Raw genomic sequence first — 17,833 nt, 5'->3', positions numbered from 1 at the left:
AAAGTATACTTTTCTGTTTTCTCCCTAAGTGACTTCTTAGATCACGAGCTCTTGCCAGAATCAATGTTCATTTCCCACCCCCTGCCAGTCCTATGTACAGTACTTTGCATAAATGGCTTGATTTGTAATTTCCCTACATGAAAATACTTTCCTGGCCCCATGGAAATGCCTTTCAATGTCTTTAAAGGCAAGAGTGAATGCTTTCCCTTTAAAAAATTTTAAATAAAACAAACCCAACAAACCCTTCTCTCCCCAATAAAAAGAAGCTTTTTCCATCTTCCCTGTGCTTGTCTGTCTTGGGTGTGGCCAGTTAGAGAAAGTTGATGTTTTAAAAGCTGTAGATTTGATTTGGTCTCTCAATTCTTACTTCCATCTGTCACTAAAGGCTTTTGTTCCTAGACTGGAACACTAAAGGGTTTGTGTCATTCAGTTTGTAATGTATAAGAAAGAAACCTCAGGTAAATAATGAATGAAAAACCAGTTTTTGCCATTGTCAACTTCAAAATCCATAATACGCTTAGTAGTTTATTGGCTCAGTGAAGTATCTTTGTATGATAGATGGGATAAACACATCCCTCCATTTTTAATGAAATAACTGGGTAAATTCAATTGTTAGAAATCACTTAGACTAAATACTTTGGTGAATGGGCATGAATAATGAAAGAACTCTAAAAAATTAGCAGCTTAGCCATATGGTTGTTATTTTAGGTATTAAGCCAAAGTGGAACCTCCTATCAAATTACCTTTTCGGCATCAACTTTTTCCTACTTTTACAAATTTAAATGCTAGCATTTTGCTTTAGAGAAGTAAGACTATTTCATTTTAATTAATCATTGCGTGACATGCTGGTAGCTACAAATGTTCAAAATTAGACTGAGACTTTTCTACTGAATTTGTGAGGTCTTCTGAGCATCAGTAAAGAAGACAGGTAGCCAAAGAAGAAAGACCACTAGAGTATTGTAGTAATGTTCATCTACATGCTGAAAATGAAGGAAAAAATCCTTTAGGTTTTTAATGGAAGTTAGAAACTTCTTTATAGTTTTTTACAGTAAAATAATAGATGTTGACAATATAGTCCCTTACTCCACCATATGAAATTACTTCTTTAACCTTGTCCCTCAGCAGAGCATATTTACATCTGTGATTTCTATTTATGTAGAAACAGAATGCATTTTAAGTTCCCCTAGGGTAGAGATCTTGTCAATTTTTCTTTTGTAAATTCCCTCAGGAAGATGTATTAGGAGAAAATAACTAGATTCGAGAAAGGGTTAGATAGGTTCATGGACACTAAGTCCCAAATGAGTTATTAGGAGGAAAATTAACAATGTTACATCCCTTCTCTTGAAAGTGATGTTAAGGGGGCACCACTCATGTCTTCCTCCATTTCTTTGGTGACATTTTCAGAGATGGAAAGCCGATTGGGTGGTCCCTCTGTTCAGGTACAAAATGGCATCTGTTTAATCTTTTTAGGCTTACTGCACATTTCTCCACATCACTGATGATGATATTGATCGAAGGCGTTAGCTTGTTGCCAACTATAAAACAGCATGTCTGAATAGATAACCAAAAATTGGCAAATTATTTAATTGTAGGGCTGTTGGAAGAAGAAATGAGATCTGAGTTTAAATCTTTCAGAGATTAGTTATTAATTCCAGGTGGTATTAATATGGGTTCAGCCCGACACCTAGTTGGGAATGTCAGAAAGACCATTCCCTCTAGATTGACAGCTTGTTTTGGACAGGGAATGTGTCTGTTTATACTGTTACAATGTACTCTCCCAAGCGCTTAGTACAGTGCTCTGCACACGGTAAGCACTCGTTAAATATGATTGATAGAAACCCCAAATAGAATTGTGTCTCTTGCTGAAGGTTAGTGTGTAACCACCTCTAAGGTTTTCAGGGATGATTGGTGGATAGTGTGTAACTTCAGTGATTACATAAACTTCTCAACTACCTAGGGCACTTTTTGATGCACTGCAAATGTCGGTGGGGTTGGGTTACCTCGAGTCTTGAGCAGGAAAGATAAGGAAGGAGGTGATTATCGTGCTAATAGCGCGTGAAGCCCTAGTTATGTTCCCACTGGGGTCTTGAAAGCTACGAGAGCATAGGTGGTAGGGGTGACTCGTGTGGCAAGGAAAATATATTCATTTGTTTTAATTTGCAAGAGACCAATACCTTTTGCTTAACTTCTCTTTAAGGCCACATAGTTTTATAAAAGTAGGTTAATAAAAAGTCTTCCTACTCATTTCTCTTTTGAAACTATTAGAAAACTGGAAAGCTGATTTTATATATATATATATATATATTCATTCAATAGTATTTATTGAGCGCTTACTGTGTGCAGAGCAGTGTTCTAAGCACTTGGAATGTACAAATCAGTAACAGATACAGTTCCTGCCCTTTGATGGGCATATATATATATATATATGCATTATCTGTTTATGTAAATTTACACAGAATATACGCTCTAGGAGAGTGACTAAGAAGGACAAAGGTACAACTTTCTGAAAAATAACAGAATTTGAGGGATTTGTGATTATAGAGAAATGACGAGTCCTCCTAAGGAATCTGGCATAGAGAGAGCTTACATTTTCTACAAGTTTACTAAGCAGGTCTAAAGCTGTGGATGAGAATGTGCACATTATCATTTAATCCATAGAGACTGTAGGCTCCCAGTGGACTGTAAACTTCTTGAGCACAGGAACTCTGTGTCTTACTGTTGTACTCTCCCAAATACTCAATACAACATCTAATAGTTGGTGGCTGCTCAATAAATGCTGAAAGACAGACCAGTTGACATAGGACTGAATTCAGTCATGCTGAGCCTGCAAAACTGGCTTGTTAGAAACTGGAGTATCATCTACTGGCAGCTGGATGAGTGCTAATCTTGCCAAGCACCTGGGGTCTGGGGCCTTGCTCCTCCACTTAATTTGTCCAGTCACTTATTCCTGCTAAAATCAGGAGATGAAGCACATCTTTGATGTCCTCCGAACAAACTGGTTCTCTGCCTCATACTCTGCCTCACTGAAGGCCCAATTTCACTCTTGGGGATTGAGAATAGCAAGCGTAGTTTAAAATACTATTATTGAACAGGCAAAAATTAAACGCACGGTATAATGAGAAGCAAATTCAAAATGGTGATTCTTTGTAAAATGAAGCCCACTTTAAATTTTGGCAAAGTGAACATAAGCCAGACATGAGGTTAAGGTTGATAGATGTTTCGCTGGCAGTGATATGGTGTTCTTAGGATAGGAAAGAATTTTATCACTATTTCCATGGTTACATCATCAGATGATATCAGTTGAATATGGTATTACTTAATGTTTTAAGCATCAAACTTCCCACTGTTACAGATCTGATCATTCCCAACCTTAACTACCTTGATTTTTTTTTTTTTTTTTTAAATCATCCTGATTTACTGTTCCTTCAACTGTTCCAAACCCTGACCTGTTTTTCTCCGCCTTCTGACCCTTCTCTTTTCCGCTCGAATGGACCTATCGTGGACTGCTTCTCCAGACAATCACCATTTGGACCATTGGCAACTAAACCTGTAACGACCAACGTGTTGGTACTTAATCATTGCAAATATTAATAATAATCGGGGGGGGGAGAGGGGGTTGTTAAGCAAGTAATTTGTGCCAAGCACTGTTGGGGTGGAAACAGAACAATCAGCTCAGACATAATCCTCATCCTACAGTGGGGGCTCACAGTCTAGGTAAGGAGGAGAAGAGGTCTTTAGGCCCCATTTTACAGATGTGGAAACAAAGGCAAAGAGAAGTTGAATGACATGAAGTTCAATTTTTGAGACTCCCCACATCTACAACCTCAAGACCTCAAAGGGAAGTTGTGCTATTTACTTAGTTTCCCACTCAGGTTAGAAAGCACATTTTAAAATGATGAACAAAATCTACAGTTAACATGGAGACGAGAAATGAAAAAAAATATTCACAAGAACAAAGGCGAATGTGCTCCCATCCCTAGATGCAATAAAATCTTAGAATTGGGTTAATGCTCTGAGTTCCAGGCATCTTCCTAACCAGGGGAAGTCTGTTGAGACATCATCGTTAGCTTCTGTCCATATGCCTATCAGTAAACACCTGCTGCTTGTCTGTTAAAGCTTGACATTATCTCCCATCTTTCTTCTACAGTGTAGTGTGGTTGAGGAAAAATATTTCATCCTCAACATCTGTCAACTGCTGATTTCTCCAACGAGATCGGAATCCCAGGAGTCAGCATAGGACTTGATCCGTGAATGAATTCATGAGCTTGTTCAAGTGTGTTCCCAGAAGACAAACACAAATTAACTTGTAGCCATCTTATTTTCCTGACCTTATTGCATTTGGATGTTAGTCACAAATAGCACCTGTATCTCCCAGTCCTCCCAGGAAAAAAAAAATAGCCGGAAAAATGTAATCTAAACTTTTTGCTTCTTTAGCAAACAATCCCCATTCCTAACTCACAGAGCTTATGTTTGCTCTTTATTCCTTTCAAGGTAAAATGGACTGGAGAATAATAATTTGGAGACCACCTTATCCCATCAATGGTTCAGGAAAAAAAAACGGGCTGAAGGGGTCTCTCAGGATGACAAGGACATTTGCACACTGGTTGAATGTGCCAAGAACCTGCCCATCAACGAAACCCAAACGTCACTGTTCCCATAGAAACTGCAGCAGGGATACAGTTTCAAGAGGCAAGGACTGCCCGGATCTGAGAGACAGAGGTAGGGTTTTCCAAGAATTCTAAAGATTCAAATTGAATTTTGGCTGCGTCGAGGAATTTTCAAGGCCAGTTTTGAACCTGTCTATGGGTAAAATAATTGAGACTTTAAGATATTTTCTTTCTTTTCTGGACTGCTTAGAGGCCATAATTACCTCAGAGGTTTAAACTGGGATTTCGATGCATTAGATCTTGCTGGAGGTGCTGTTTTAAAGGCTTCAAAGATGAGAAACATAACATCCGATATTAAAGTAAAATGGAAAGATGTCAGTCATTTGTCTATTATGTAGAAAAAGCAAATTAATTTTTAAAATATACGATTTAATTTACCCGTACCCAGGAGCAGGGTTCTTGTTTGTGGTAGATTTCACACAACGTACACTTAGTTTTTTTCCTTTTTTCCTATTGTCTCTCTGGCTTCCATTATCTCACTGGAATACAGCGAATGAGTTCAAGGTGGACACAACAAGAGAGGAAAGAAATTTGAAGCTCAGATACTGTTGGTAGTCTTTTTAAAAAAACCAATATGAAATGCTTCCATAAAATCCATATTTTGTGGTGAAATACCAAATGAAATGGTGATCTCTTTTGGCTTTGGCAGGGGTGATGGATTTTTCCACCTCTCAGAGGGAACTCAAAATAAGTAGTTTCTGAGGGGTCTCTCTGTTTCTATATGAGCCCTATAAGGTGTTCAGTACTTCAACAAGGCAATTACCTTACATACTATTAAAGTCCTAAAGATGTCTGGCCCGATTCCTCCAAATACACTGTTGCTTTCTGTATTTGTTAAGCATGAATGGGAAAAGGTATTATCAGCAATGGTAACAGACTGTGGACTGTTGTGGAAGAGGACATAGTGACAGATCAGAGTGTTTGATAAATCTCTAAGTTTAAGTTCTACTAAAATGTTGGTCAGTAATCTCCTTGGCAGTGTTGATTACTTAAGGTGTTTTTGAAATAACAAGGCATTTTACATGTAATCATGTAGGCATGATTACACACAATTTGCCCAAAATGGCCCTGTATGGCAGAGCCTCCAGAAAGGGACACAGTAGATTTCCTGCTAAGGGTCAACTTTATCCATGGAAACCTCTTCCATTCCACACTGTGTGTTCAGATCAAATCTCACCTCTCACTGACACTGGCCTGAACTTATTTCTCTGTTTATATGGATTCTCAATTACCAACCTCTCAAATGCCAGACCATAAAACCTTGCATAGACATTGCCTATTAGAGAAATGAAACCAGAATGATCTCATGTTCTTTCATTTGCACCTTATTTTGGAGCTTTTCAGACCTGCCAGAGAGGAATGTGAACTCCTAGAATAGTGAAAGCTCAATGTTGTCATGGAAAACTGAAGAAAATCCACGATAAGCACTTGCAAAGCAGAAATATCTGAGGAATAGGAATAAGGGTCAGATATTTTCCCGTCTGAGAATGCTTTTAAAACAAGTTGGTACATCGCATAAGAATTTTGACTAGACACAACCCATAAAGTTCTTATATGTCTCCGTGAATGGCATAGTGTTAAAAATCAACTTTATGATTTGATGTCATTTTATGCAAGTCAGACCAGGATCAGTTTTATTGATTCCTACAAATATTTGCCCAATAATAAATTCTGGAACAAACAATGAGAGATTTGTCTACCCACTAGGAAAACAAGTCTCCACAAAAGTAAACCAAAAGTTATGAAAATCTGGGCAATAAAAATAGGCAGCTTTTCTTTACACGCTATTAATTAAAATATCGTAAAGAGCAAAGCCCCGTCAGACTTCAGTCTTGCTTTTATTGGTTTGATCTTCAAACAGATGTTGGTTTATGTTGCCTGATCTTCTCAAGTTATTTCTTTGGGAACCAGAATTCCATGAATAATAAAAGGGTTATAGAGGCATAAACATAAAATAATCATAGGGTCACCCCGGTCTAGGAACTTCAGTAACGAATTAGGAATGAGGAGAAATAGATTTTACATTTATCTCTGTCAGTATGAGCCAAGGTTAGCTCACCTCTGAGACTTTAGGCGCTTTTATGCCTCCATTTCTCTGTCCATGAAATGGAAAATTAATATTTGCTAATTGGAGACTAAAAATGCTGGAAGACGCCTCAGAATCTCTGCTCTAATCCCATATTAGCCCTGGAGTGGTCCCAAGAACCTGGGGCTAGATCATCTCTGCCCTACATTTGGCTCACAGTCCAAAAGGAAGGAAGAATATGGTAGCCCCATTTTACAGATGAAGATCCTGAAGCTCAAAGAAGGGTTTTTTTCCTTTCTTTTTTTAAAAATGGTATTTGTTAAAAGGTTACTATGTGTCAAGCACTGTTTTAAGTGTTGTGGTAGATAAAGGTTAATCAGGGCTCACAGTTTAAGTGGGAAAGAGAAAAGGTTTTGAATCCCCATTTGCAGCTGAGGAAACTTAGGTACAGAGAAGTTAAGTGATTTGCCTAAAGTCACACAGCAGGCAGGTGGCAGAGCTGGGATTAAAACCCAGATCCTCTGTTTATCAGTTAAATGGCTACCTAGATTCAGCTACCATTACCAGGGTGAAGCAGCATGGCTTAGTGGATAGAGCCCAGGTCTGGGAACCAGAAGAACTTGGGATCCAAACCCAGCTCTGTGACATGTCTGCTGTGTGACTTTAGGCAAGTCACTTACTCTCTGGGCCTCAGTTGCCTCCTCAGTAAAATGGGGATTAAGAGCGTGAGCCCCATGTGGGACAGGGATTGCATGGAACCTGCTTAACTTGTATCTAACCTAATACTTGGCCCATATTAAGTGCTTAACTTTCTACTACTAATTATAATTATTCTCCTTCTCCACGGTCTGTCATTACACCATTTTTCTGGCTTGATTTGCTTTTCACAAAATCATGTTTGAATGCTTTCTAATATTTTATGTTCTTCTAGGTAGTTGTAATTTTTTAAAAACAAACCCAGTCATCCCTATTAATCTTTGCAATCTTCAATTACCGGCACCTTTTTTTCTAACCTCCTTTAAAAGATGAGTCCAACGTTCACCTTTCCCTAGCCTGAGGGGGATCTACCTCCCTCTAAGAGTGATCAAAAACAATGACTAGAGGCGATTAAATGAGTACACATTTGGTATGTTTAACCTATTGAAATTCTACTTGACTCTTCCCTACGCGTCAGTCTTCCACTTTTAAACTGTGAATTTTCTGTGGCTAGATATTGTTCTCAGCACTTTGAACAGGATTTTGCATACTGTAAGTGTGTGATAAATTCTGATTGGTTAAATGATTTAAAAAGAAGAATAAGGATATCGATACACATCTACTTCCCAAGAAGGAAGGCCCAGAATTAATGCAGGAATAAAAATGTTTTCCCTTAAAGGCGCTAGTTCAAAACTCAAACATTACTAAGGGGGGCAGGGAGTAGGGAAGAAAACTGAGTGGGGCCTTCACCATTAAGGGACCTGCCTCTCCTCCTCATCTTAACTCTGAGGCCAGTTGACAGTTGAGGTCGATAATCATATTTATTGAGCGCTTACTTTGGGCAGAGCACTGGACTAAACACTTGAGGAAGAGTATAATACTGCAGAATCGGTAGACATTCCCAGCCCACATTGAGCTCACAGTCTAGACAGACATTAATATAAATGAATTACAGATATGTACATAAATATCGTGGGGCTGAGAGAAGGGTGAATAAAGAAACCAAATCAGGGCAATGAAAAAGGGCCTAATAAGATGGGACATGGTTTGAGTCACTTCTGGTGAAGACCACAGGAAACAGGGTATGGGAAAATAAATTTTGACATGTGGTGTTTTTTTTTTTCCTCTGAAACACATGAAACACAAGTTGGACTGGATTCTGAACAGGCTTAGACTAAATGCCTGTATTTAGGCAACAGTTAACCTTATTGACACTTTCCTTAGCAGCTACAATGAGGTAATAGATTTATGGGCTGAACAATATCTTTCACTGTGGTTCCAGTGTCTCCCAAGATGTGATTACTATTAGACGGGCTGGCAAATGCTACCTTTCTCACCTTTTCTTCTTTCACTGCATAAACAGATTGGCTGCAGCTAATGCAAATATCTTCTCTCCTGCTCATATTATCCAAGGACGGTAACTCGTTTCCAGGATCTTGTTTCACACCCATGCCTGATTTGGAGACTTACTGGCAAACCATCTAGTACCATAAGAACATCTGCTCAAATTTAGAAAGCTTTGAGGTTTATATTCCTGTCTTTTTGGAGAATCAGAATAGATTTCCCACAGCTTTGTATATGAAAAATGTCTTTAGGCCACCTACCTGAGAATTTGCGATAAAATCAGTGGCAGAGAGTGTGAAAGAGGCAGCTACTGGGGTAGCCAATGTGTCAGCATCAAAAGTCCCAACGTGACCAGTACGTGTTGAAAGAATTCTTCCATATCAAGTGATGTGGTCCTGAAGGAAAATCGTTCCTTTGTGGATAGTACACTTAAAGGGGAATTGGCCAACTTTTGTTGGCTATAAATTCTTTAGGCAGCAGAAAAAGAGCACAGGACTGGGGATTAAGGCTTCTCTCTTGGTCCCATGTACGCTATGTGACCTTGAGCAAGTCACCTGGCTTCTCTATGCCTCAGCCAGTGGTACTTGTATGCAGAAAATTTTATTAAACTGCATGGGAGTTCCCCAGTTTCCTTATCTGAAAATACCTATTCTTCCTCTCTCATAAACTGACTCTTATGGGAACAGGATCCACGTCTGAACTGATTGAATTGTACCTACCCTAAACAGCGCCGAAGATATCCCAAGTTCTTAACATAGTGTTCTGCACACAGTCAATACCACTGATAGAGGCATAGAAAAGTTAAGTGACTTGCCCAAGGTCACACAGCAAGCAAGGGATGTTTGGCAGCGATGGCACTAAAATTAGAGGTGAGGAAAGATCAACCTCTCAATGGTATTTATGCAGACTATTATACCAAGTGGCTGGGAGTGCTCAGCATGTAGTAAGCACTTACATACCATTATTATTATAGTAACATAGCTCTGGGGGACTTTATGAGAGCCCTAAACCACCAGCAGCTGACTCTCCAGGCCCAATCATTAATAAATGCTTTGTTTGTTATCGTCTTACTATATGCCAAGCACTGTATTTTCTAGTTAATAGACTATAGACTGTAATAGACTATAGCTAATTCAAGATAATCAGGTTAGACATAGTTCCCATGCCACATGGGGCTCACAATCTAAGAGAGAGGGAGAACAGACATTAAAATCCCATTTTACAGATGAGGCATGGAAAAGTTAAAGCAACATGTCCAAGGTCACACAACAAGTGAATGGCAGAGCTGGGATTAGAACCCTGGTCTTCTGTCCCCCATGCCAGTGCTCTTTCCACTAGGCCATCCTGTCTGTATTGTTGAGGGCCCGTGGAAGGAAGGACGCTCAAATCCGAACACCCATTTAGGGTCTTTTACATTCACCAAAAAGTGATGGAACGACTTTTACCCCCTTTGAAAAAGAATACATTTTTCAAAGAGATTCCTATCTCCCAAATTTTCATCTAGTGCAGATCTAAGATGAGGACTGAGTGCCTGTCCTTTCCCTTTTGCTACAACATCGATTTCTCTTTCTCTCCTAACTTGCCATTAGAGGTTCCAGAGGAAGAACTGCTGGGAAAACTTGAGAGTGTGTTTCAGAGGTAATCACTTAGGTTTAAAACAATCATTAAGCCATTAGTGTGGCATAATGGAAAGAGCGTGGGACTATGAGACAGGAAAGCTCAATTTTAATCCTCTTTCTCCCACTCGGCTGCTGTGTGGCCTAAGACATTTACTTAACTTCTCTGGGCCTCATTTTTCCCATTTATAAAAATTCAGAGAAGATACCTTTTCTCCTTCACTCAGTCATTTGTTGAGCACTTACTGTGTGCAGAGAACTGTATTAAGCACTTGGGAGAGTACAATATAACAATCAACAGGCACTTTCCCTGTCCATAAATTTACAGTCTAGAGGACTTAGACTGAGGGACCCAGGTGGGACAGGGAGTATGTCCGGTTTGCTTATATCCTGTGCTCTAGAGCAGAGTAATAATTGTGGTAATTTGTTCTGCCCTTTTACCAAGCATGTAGTAAGCACCTAGCAAATATTATTTACATGAATTGCAGGTGCCTAGACTGCCAGGTCATTATGGGCAGGGAACATATCGTCAAGTTCTGTTGTAATGTACCCTCTCAAGAGCTGAGTACAGTGTTCTGCACATAGTAGGCTGCAATAAACATCCTTGACTGGGGAAGATCCAAGAAACCTAAATGTGCCACAGAATCCTGATACATTCTTAAGTTTAAAAGCCATAACAAGAGTTACTGGTTTATAGAGCCCACTGTCCGGGGTTGGAGAGGGAGAAGTGGGCATGGAAATATCACAGAGTAACTAGCTAGGTGGAACTGAGTATCTTATTTATAAGGCTGTGATGTGGAAATTGGTCTGAGTTGTTGAGTAATTATACTTAAGCATATGCTTTCGACTCTATTAAACCTTAGTGAGTAATACCACTGGAGGAAAAAGAAGAACCCTCTATATTTCTTTACACAGTTGGATATGCAGCTGCTCTTGTTTCATATTGCCAGTGCATTTACTTTACAAACTTGTTAGCTTCTGCGTTATCTGGGAGATGGGGGTTATAAAAACCAAGCAGCCCTTAAAAACTACAGGGACCAAATCAGCATACTTGTAATGTTGTTCAAGACAATTGGAACCCCCACCGATAGAGAAGAAAGTCACCTTCTATCTTAACTGGATCTCCATGCAAAGTACTCGGTGATAGCGGCAGCTGAAATGTAGCGTGTGGTGCCCGTCATGACAGTTGGGCCCTGTTCGGCAACTTTAAAATTGCACACACAGGGAATCCTGGATGAACAAAGTCGTCAAAGGGATAATCCCCTTCCAGATCTTATTCCATTTGACCATTTGGAGAGTCCTTTGAAGTCTAATAGACTGTAAGCTCACTGGGGGCTGCGAATCTCTCTACCAGCTCTGCTGCATTGTACTCCCCCAAGCGCTTAGTACAGTCATCTCACAGTAAGCATTCAATAAATACCATTGATTAACAGAGCATTATCTTTTCAGGAGACAGCTTCAAGATCTGAACCGGTCAGAATGTTTAAGTGCTCTTCCAAGGCAGCCCTGCATACTGGGAAGTCTAATTTTCATTGGTTTCTTTCTTCCACATGAACGCTTTTCCAAAGTTGTAGCCCATCCATTCCTCTTTGACATCCAAATTTCACTCTCGACATTATCTACTGGCTCCTTAACGTTTTGTAAATCCAATCTAAATTTGTGACTGTGAGTGGGAAAGTTTAGATCAGCTGCTCTTCCTCACATTTGTCTGACCTCTCTCTTCGTTGGGAAGCCTATTGTGTGGCCTAATGGAACGAACATAGGCTTGGCAGTCAGAGGGCTTGACAGTCTCAGGATTAGAACCCACTTACATGCTGAGAGATCTGAGGTAAGTCACTAAACTCTGTACCTCAGTTTCCTGATCTGCAAAATGGGAGATTACTTACTTGTTCTTCCTCTCCTTTAGAATTGGAGCACCATGTGGGACAGGCAGGGCCTGTGTATACTCTGATTGTATAATACCTACCCCAAGGCTTGGCATGTAGACAGTGCTAAACAAATGTCATTATTACTGTTTGATACCATTTTACTTCCACCTAATACTCCTGAATATTCTACCTCTGCAAATTCACACCCACTCTCTATTAAGCAAATAATATTTCCCGCACCACTCCCCCTCCACTTGCCAACCGTGGTCCCTTCTTGAGGAAGCTGGTGAAATAATGCGACTCTGCCAAATATTTCCAACAAATCCATTTACACATAGCAGCAATAGTATTTGCTTCAGGAAGGGTAACTTTTGCTAAGAGACAACTTTTCATGTCCTTATAGAGACCCATTCGAGTGACCGTTTGTTCATCCACCCCTCATCCTCCACCCAGTCCTTAAATTCCATGAGGACAGATAAATTCTTATGCTCTTTTTTTATAGGCTCAACAGCCTCTAGAATCAGTCAGGCACAAGGTGGCCAGTCAAGAAATACAAGGGAAAGGAGGGTCCATAAGGTGATGGATTCAGGTTCAGAGAGGAGGGTTCACATATTTAATGTCTTAGAGACTAGTGCCGTAGTGCTTTGGGCTTCTTCTCTACAAGTATGGACTCCATTTCAGCTCACAGGAGTATCACCCAGCTAGCTAATCCAGGAGTCAATAGCCATGGGGCCTTGAGGGTAAATTTTCTATACTGGAGACTGGAAGTAATAGCAGTAATAATGATAATAGTGGTGCTAAGCGTTTCGTCGATTGCATTTGAGCGCTTTCAGTGTACAGAGCTTTGTACTAAACATTAGGGCCAGTACAATATAAACCCACATTCTGTGCCCACAATGAGCTTCCAGTCTAGAAGGGGAGACTGACACTAATATAAATAATTGTACATACAGGTACAACTGGTCACTGTGATCTATCAGTGTGATGATACCAGCCAACAGGAGAGCCAGGAGGGCTATACGGTATTGAATGTTCGTGGCACTGAGGGATTCGGGGACAGATAAGTAGGAGATACAATCTCTATCCTCTAGAGGCTTCCAGTCTAACAGACCCTATAGGGTGGACTCTGATGTCGATATCCCGTCCCACTCTTCCATTGATGCGGCATCTCTGCTAGGCCAATTCTCATGTTTATGCTCGTCTACACACATGGATACGGTGGCCCTGCCCTCCGGGGGCTCACAGCTTCGGACAGCCCCAGGACACAGCAGTTCTGTCTTCAGGGGGGCTCACAGCATCACACAGCCCACGTGACCCCACCAACAGGGGGATGCACAATGTCAGACAAGTCCAAGGTTGTGGTGGACTCCTTCTTAAGGGGGTTCAGTGTCTGGGACAGACCCTCAGATGCTTCCGGGCCAGGCACTGGACCACAAGCTTAGGCCAGAGCTTTGGACAAGCCTCCTGCCCATCATTTACTGGGACGAGCACTGTTGTGAACATAATTTCACATCTGCTCTTTAGGGGTTTACAGTGCGATGTAGGACAGTGCTGTGTCCACACTAACAAATCAGTAATTGCTTATTATTATTCCAACCTGGGGCCCAAGACCAGATTGGACACTGTCTTTGTCCCATATGGGGCTCAGAGTCTTAATCCCCAGTTTACTGATAAGGCCCAGAGAAGTGAAGTGACTTACCCAAGGTCACACAGCAGACCAGGGGCAGAGCCGGCATTAGAACCCAAGCCAGGCTCTATCCACAAGGCCACCCTGCTTCTCTATTCCCTGTAATTTCTTAAAGTTGGCTGGAAGAGAAAGCAGTAGGAATGGAAATAGAGGAGGAAGCAGCCCCCTGAGAAAGAGTCAGTCTCTTTCCACACGCATGGGATCCTCAACCAGCAAAAGGGGCAGCAGCCCCCTCACCATGACCAGTACACTCTGGGCACCAAGCACTTCAACAAGGTCTGAGCTTTTTCTTTTTCTTTTTGAAATGGTATTATTAACTGCTTAGCAATATGCCCAGTCGCTGTACTAAGCACCAGGGTAGACATGAGCTCATCGGATTGAATACAGTCCATGTCCCACAAGGGGCTCCTGTATTCATCCCTATTTTATAGATGAGGTAACGGGCATAGAGTGAAGCGACTCATCCACTATTACACGGCAGACTGGTGGAGGAGCCAGGATTAGAACCCAGGTTCTTTTGAGTTGCAGGCCCTATCGTCTATCCACTGGATCATGCTGCTTCTTAGATAGAGAGGACGGTTCCCCAGCTCTCCAAGTAGGAGGAGCAAGGAACAATTACACAGAGAAGTACAGAGGGGCAGGAAGCATACAGCCCACATGCCCCACGTGGTGGTCATTAAGGCATCTATCTCAGCCCTCCAGGGCCCTCGGCCCCAGCCGTCACCCTAAAAACAGGCCTGACCTTCCCCAGGTCCAAGGTCCTCGGATTCCAGAACCTCCCCACAAAACAAACCGAGCCCGAACCAGCCAGGGCAGATCTCTCTCCAGAACCAACAGCGATATCAGAAACATAAGCCAGAGCCCACAGATAATCATCACCACTCCAGCCCCTCCCCAGTTTCCATAGCCTTCTTTCCCAGGGAATGTACAATATGTACATATATATGTACACACACACATATACTCCATTATCAATATCACAACACAAAAATATCAAGTGCCACCACATCTCTCCCTTGGACCCCCCCCACCAATTTTCATCCCCCCCCAAGTCAGCAACACACACCAAAATCATTTCTGAAACTTTGAAGTCAATACCTTCCCCAACAGCCAGTTTTTAACTCTATCCCGAGACCCCCACTATCCCGATCATCAGCAGAATCGTTAATGCAACAGGTATCAGGAACCCCAGTTCCACCCTAAAAGAAATATGTTTGTGTGTATGTATAAAGTAAGGATAGGGTGTTGGGGGGGGGGCAGTATAGCTGGAGCAGCTAGAGCCCCCTACTCACCAAAGCCCGAGATGGGCCATGTTCTGTCTCCTGCCCACCTGCAAACCAAGTTGCCCCTCCCTCAGGAGCCCCATATAGGGCAGGGAAAGGCCCAGCAACCTCTGGAGTCCTAAAGGGTCACTGCTTGCTGAACCCACTTAGGGGCACCTGGGGAAGAGATTGGCTGTTGAGGGCTGGAAAGGGCAGGGTTGCCTTACATTGCTGGAAACAGCTGAAAGCAGGATTCGTGTCTGTCTTTTAACTCTGGGCCCACAGAGGACTCTGCCCCATGGCAGCTCTTTGTGAAGGTTAAGGGCGATGGTGATGAGAGGACTTCAGGCTTCTCAGAAACTCTCACCGTGATTCTGTCCAGGTCTGTGTGGGCTCAGACCTGCTGCTTGTTCATTCTACTGTTCTCTCCCAAGCCCTTCGGGCAGTGTCCTGCAGACAGTAGATGCTCTATAATAATAATGATGATATTAGGTAAGCACATACTATGTGTCAAGCAGAGTTCTAAGTGCTGGGGGAGACGCAAGCTAATCATGTTGGACCCGGTCCCTGTCCCTCCCGTCACAGTCTTCATCTCCATTTTAAAGATGAAGTAACTAAGGAACCGGTGAAGTGATTTGCCCAAGGTCACTCAGCTGACAAATGGCAGACCAGGGATTAGACTCCAGGTGCTCTATCCACTAAGCCAAGCTGCTTCTCTGGCAGCTTCTCGTGGGCAGGGACCACGTCTACCTACTCTGTTTTATTGTACTTTCCCATGTGTTTAGTACAGAGTTCTGTGCACAATAAGTATGACTGAAGAAGAAGAGGTGGATCCAGAAAATATTTTTGAGGAAAACTGATTAAGGGCAGACAGTGTGGGAGAAGTGAGAGAGGAGTCTTAGATATTAAATCAATCAGTAGTTTGCTTTGAGCATTTCTTCTTGTGGAGCACTCTTGTTCTGTGCAGAACATTGTACTCAGTGGAAGGGATAGTACAATATAACAGTATAACACATTCCCTACCCAGAGTAACTAGTGTGGGCTTTGAAACTCCAGCGTATTTAAATACTGGATTTACAAAGATACAAACCGAAGGAATTTTAGGAATTCTGAAATTTGGCCGTGAAAGTTGTGTCCAAGAAGATGATGGCAAAATGAAAATTCACCAAGTTCCAATGCTGTGTACAGTTGAAGCCAGTCCAGAAATTAGAAACAGAATCACATTGCTGGGAAGGACCTTCAGAGATCATCCTGTCCAGTCTCTGGCCTCAGGGCAAGTGAGTGACTAAATGGTTGTCTCTTCTTTTAAAAAATATTCTACAGGGTTAGAGACTTCACAGTCACTTTGATACTCTCTGACTTTTATCATTTTTCCAATCTAGGAATCCTCCTCTTGCCAACCAAACTTTCTCCTGCTATAATTTAAAGCAGATTTCTCCACCTCGGTGAACATAAAGGAAAACTGGTCAGAGCCCTGCTCATAAAAATCCTTCATATAGATAAAAACCTCATTAATTTAAATTCCACTAATCTGGAATTCACTCTTCTCGTGACAAACACTGTGGTGCAGGTAGCTGTTACCACCTGGCTGGATTACTGAAGCAGCGGGGCTCTGTGGAAAGAGGCCGGGGTTGGGAGGCAGAGGTCATGGGTGCTACTTGTCAGCTGTGTGACTTTGGGCAAGTCGCTTCACTTCTCTGGGACTCAGTGACCTCATCTGTAAAATGGGGACTAAGACCGTGAGCCCCATGTGGGACAACCTGGTTACTCGTATCCCCCAAGTGCTTAGAACAGTGCTTGGCACATAGTAAGTGCTTAACAAATGCCATTATTATTATTATTACTGCATTAGCTTCTGTAAGTTCTCCTTGTCTCCACGCTCTCCCCTCTTCAGGCTACCACCCGTACCATTGACCGGAGCCCTGGCGACAGTCCCCTCTTCAAAATCTCCAATGGCTACTACAATCTAACCTATACGCTTCATTTCTCTATTGCCACCTGACTACTTCCTGGGTCTTGATCTCATCTCTCTTGCCATCTACTTCTTGCTCACGTCTTCCACCTCCCCTGGCCTGGAACTCCCTCCCCTTTCGCAACCAGCATTCTTCCCATCTTCAAAGTCCTCCTAAAATAATTTCTCTTCCAGGAGCTTTCTTTGACTAATCTATCGTTGCCCCATCCTATTCTCTCTCCTTTCTGTGTTGCCTCTGCACTCGCATCCAGAACAGTTATGTCCACATACTTCTACTCCATTCCTTTTCATATTTGTAATTTATTTTGCTATCTGTCTAGATAGGAAGCTTACTGTGGGCAAGGATCATTTCCACCAAATCTATAGTGCTGTGCTCCTCCAAGTAGTTAATATAGTGCTCTGCACACAGTAAGTGCTCAATAAGTAGCATTAATTGATTACTCTGAATAAAATAAGGACTCATTAAATACAGGGAATTGATTGATACGGAAGTTTGGGAGTCCAAGAGAGGTTCAATCTGGTTCTGACTTTTGTTCCTGAGCTGTTTAGCCTTGCCTTAAGGTTCCATTTGTTTGACAGTGCCACAGATACCCGATAAGGGTGTGGTTTGCTAATTTATGACTCCCTCGACAACTAATCGCTTCCGGTTAACTTTTGTTTTTCAGATTCCTCCAGTGAAAACATCCGTTCATGAA

The 17,833-nt window shown here is 41.8% G+C and overlaps 1 protein-coding gene across 1 annotated transcript in view; it reads left to right on the top strand.

The window, feature by feature from the left end:
• The first annotated feature begins 4,622 nt into the window (after positions 1–4,622).
• LOC114807450 (orofacial cleft 1 candidate gene 1 protein homolog) overlaps positions 4,623–17,833 on the top strand; it is a 55,217-nt gene continuing 42,006 nt past the window's right edge. Inside the window, exon 1 of the mRNA XM_039910579.1 lies at positions 4,623–4,719. The gene's annotated coding sequence lies outside the window, so the exon portion shown is untranslated. The remainder of the gene's footprint in view (positions 4,720–17,833) is intronic.

The sequence above is a fragment of the Ornithorhynchus anatinus genome, chromosome X2 (assembly GCF_004115215.2).
Source record: "Ornithorhynchus anatinus isolate Pmale09 chromosome X2, mOrnAna1.pri.v4, whole genome shotgun sequence".
NCBI lineage: Eukaryota > Metazoa > Chordata > Mammalia > Monotremata > Ornithorhynchidae > Ornithorhynchus > Ornithorhynchus anatinus.
The sequence above is the reverse complement of the archived record's forward strand: the minus strand, read 5'-3'. Positions and strand labels throughout refer to the sequence as shown.